Here is a 4,384-nt window from a genome sequence, read left to right as displayed (position 1 = left end):
CAACATCTTTTCCCCAAGGTAGCAGAGCAAATCAAGGCTGTGGAACCCCTATCCACTAAGAGGTGGTGGACGTGGCGGCAGAGGTCACGGAGGAGCAGTTGCTAGAACCGCTTGTACTAAAAGTGAAGAACCGACCTTGGAAACGACTAAGGAAGAGCATGCCACCATCCATGTCAGCGGTATCAAGGTCCAAATCAACAATTCAGTGTAATCCAAACCCCAGCTACTCATCGCGGTAAGCCATTCCAGCTTTTGATTGATTGTGGCAGTACCCATTCATTTCTGTCTCCTAGGTGATTGCAAAAATTAAACTTGGCTCAAAAAATAGCTAGAAGAATGATTGTAGAGTTAGCTAGTGGAAAAGAAGTAGTATCTCACCACTCTATAGGAAACCTTGATTTTGAACTGGGTAATGAGCAAACTCATGGTGGCCACTTTAGAGTCTTGCCATTAGGAATTTATGATGGAATCCTTAGGATGGACTGGCTAATTGCAAACAAAGCTAGTATTCACTGTAACCAGGAGAGTATTACTTTTGAAAATGAGCATGTCCAAGTAGTATCCGTTCAGGGAAAAATAGGTAAACCTAGATCTAGGGTAGGAAAAACACCTTCTAAAGGGAGCACATAAGGGACTGCAAGTTTTCCTAGTCAAGCTCAACAAAGGCATTGAACCTAGTAAGGAGACATAACTCTCTTGGCTCTAAGAATTCTCTGACATCTTTCCTGATGACAAGCTTACAGGGCTACCACCTCCTTGAGAAGTCGATCATGAAATCGAGGTGATCCTTGGAGCTCAACCCATCTCAAAAATGCCCTATGAAATGTCCCTCCTTGAAGCCATTAAACTTAAGGAGCAACTTTTCCAACACATTAAGCAAGGATTTGTATGCCCGAGTAGCTCTCCTTGGGGAGCACCTGTTCTTTTCCAAAAGAAGAAGGACGACACTCTTCGCCTCTGCATAGATTATCAAGGGCTACATTAGGGGAAGGTTGAGGTCTATAGGGGCCCTTTAAGCTGCCATATTATGATTTTAATGATTTTTTGTTAAAATGTTAAGTTTCTTTGACTTTAGATACCTTCTTATTCTTCAAATGGCTAGAAGTTTGAATTTCAAAGTTTCCCGCCAAAATTGAATTTAAAATTGAGTGGGTAAAACCATATCATGTGACATATCTATGGAAAGAGCTCAGCGACGAGTAGATTCTCGATCTCTAATCTTCGACAAATTTTGAGCTTATATGTAGAAGTTATGGATGTTCGAAATTTCAAAAACTTCCCCCCCCCCCACTTTTTGGGAATGAAAAGTACAAAAAGACATCTTCTAGAGAATCTTTTGACCACCTTTAATCACCCAATATTTTTGTATACATGGCATCACATGATTGGCCCTTTTCCTTAATAACCTTTTAATCATATGGCATCTTAAAGGGCCCCTATAGACCTCAACCTTTCCCTAATGAATCAAGTCACTGTCAAGAATAAGTATCCTATCCCTCGCATATCGACGAGCTTCTTCACAGGCTTCATGGGGCCAAAGTTTTCTCAAAAATAGATTTGAGGTCTGGTTACTATCAGATCAGATTCAAGGAAGCAGATATACCCAAGACAGCCTTCAATACCCGTTATGGCCACTATGAGTTTATTGTAATGTCGTTCGGGTTAACCAATGCTCCTGCAACCTTCAACCGCCTAATGCAAGATATATTCCATCCTTACTTGGATGAATTTGTGCTTGTCTTTTTTGATGACATCTTAGTCTACTCCAAGTCAATGGAAGAGCATGAGGAGCATGTGCATAGGGTTCTACAATTGCTGCACAGACATAAACTCTATGCTAAGAAGAGAAAATGTACCTTCTTTACTCATCAAATTCAGTATCTTGGATTCATCGTCTTTGAAGATGGTATCTCCGTAGATCCCGCCAAGGTCAAAGATATACTCGAGTGACCACCCCCTAAATCAGTTTGTGAAGTTTGTGGGTTTTTGGGAATCACAGGATGGTACAGGATTTTCATCAAATATTATGCCTTGGTAGCTGCACCCTTGATGGATCTTCTTAAGAAGGATTGCAAAATAGTGTGGCTGCCAATCCATCAAAACAATTTTGATCGGCTCAAGGCCATTATTACTTCTGGCCCAGTCCTGAAACTTCCTGATTTCACCAAGGAATTTGAAGTGGTTACTGATGCTGCCAGTAGTCTAGCACTTGGTGGTGTCTTAGGCCAAGAAGGAAGACCAGTTGCTTATACTTACCGTAAGCTGAAGCAATATGAAAAAAATTATGCCACCCATGATTTGGAGCTCTAAGCAGTTTTTCATTGCCTCAAATTATGGAGACATTATCTCTTGGGGGGGAAATTTCAGCTTGTAACTGACCACAAAAGTCTGAAATGGATCTTCACCCAGCCTAACCTCAACATGCGGCAAAGGAGATGGATTGAAATCCTACAAGAATATGACTTTGACATCAAATTCACCCTGCGACGAAAGATAATGTGGTAGCATATGCACTGAGCCTCAAAAATCTTTCTTAAGTGCAATTTTTATGCCAAATGATCCATGTAGGATCCCTGTCCCCACTGCGCAACAATTTCAGGGGTGCCAGATACGGAAGTAGCACTTCTTGCGTAGGGCAGGGTCCCACACTCGGGGCCTCGCCCACGGATATCTGGACAAGAGACTAATCCATCGAACCCGGAAAAACTTCCTTTGCCCAGAAAGCAAGGGCAATTCCACCAAGATAACTTTTTCCTAACGTAGTCAAAATCTTTAACTAACTGAACTGATCTGACCGAACTCGTAAGTTCCATAGTCAAATCAAGGGACAGATTGCACTTGGATCATAGAGACCAACGCTCTTTTACTCATTGAGAGGCACAGCTGTTGATCTTTTTTCCATAGAACAATTTTTGTCCGGGATTTACTTTATCTATCGAACTAAACAGAAATTGTGTCGTCTCGATTTACGGATCCATCAATCCAGCCTAACCCCATCCAGTCCCATGGGTTAGCCAACTGCTGTAGAGATGGGATCCAATTAGGAATTTGGTTAGGTTTTGTCCCAGGTACCAGGGAAAGAGTTCCCAGGCCCCCTAGCCAGATATTCATGCAAATTTGACACCAATCATGCCACTTACACACCCAATATGAAATTGCCTTTTTTCATAGATTCAGCCATCTTTAAAACAATCATTTAATGAAACCATAGTATCACTGATCACAGTTCTCCAAAATATCCGGCTGAATCTTAATTTCCAATCATTCCTTCATCGGAGTATCTATGGCATCATTGGCAACCAAAACGCTCACCACCTATCCACTCAGGGGCCTTTTCAATAGTTCCTAGCTCATAGTACCCGGCAATATAATCACTTATAAAATCAAGATAGAATCTCCATTGAAGATCAGCAAGATCAACCAACATATCCATATAAAAGAGTCATGGACTCATCCGTTGAGGACCAGCAAGATAAGTCAACCAGATCTATGCCCGGTTCCAGAAAACAACTCTTACTCCTTGTTCCAATATCTTCTACTACAATGCACGTGTGGGTATCTTTGACGACCCAGAGCCCGAGCACCATATGGTCAGCACCCTCTAGGATCCTTCACAGGTCACCTAGCGCTTCACTCATAGGCCGCTTCCTTGGTCCCTCATCCACCGTACCGGTAGCTCACCATTTAAATCGAACTGAGACTGGGGTCAAGACCTCAACCGACCTTGCTATGCGAGACGTCCTCCGTTGACTCTCCGCCGTCAACTGTTGTAACTTTATCAGGTAGGTCTCCACGACCACATTCTCAAGACAGTCAAAATGCTTCCCCAGCATTCTTGACATAAAACAGTCATTTACAAACTGTTCACAAATACAGTTTCTATAATGAGCTCACATCTTTCCAGATTGTTCCACATCAATCCATATTGCTTAATCCAAATCCAAATCATATGTGTATCCATTCTTGACCAGATACATCATTTTCCATCCCATGACATCAGATTCATTCACCTCACATAACATCCATTCCTACCTTTCTTAATTTACATTACGTCTCATCACATCCATTTCTCATTACATCTCATTCATTCAGATCTTATATTATTCATTCACATCTGATTCACGTGACATCTCATCTCATCCATTCGCTTATATCGACTTCATATTCATTCACATTCATATTTGCATTCATTATTCCACATACACATCCACATTCGTACATCCACATTCACATCTACATCCATACATCCATTTTCACATTCACATTCATACATCCACATCCACATCCACATCTACATTCATACATCCACATCCACATTCACATCCATACATCCATATCCACATTCCACATTCATACATCCACATCCACATTCACATTCACATCC

Source organism: Cibotium barometz, chromosome 18, assembly GCF_041138505.1.
Source record: "Cibotium barometz isolate CiBa-2024 chromosome 18, ASM4113850v1, whole genome shotgun sequence".
NCBI classification, from domain to species: domain Eukaryota; kingdom Viridiplantae; phylum Streptophyta; class Polypodiopsida; order Cyatheales; family Cibotiaceae; genus Cibotium; species Cibotium barometz.
The sequence above is the reverse complement of the archived record's forward strand: the minus strand, read 5'-3'. Positions refer to the sequence as shown.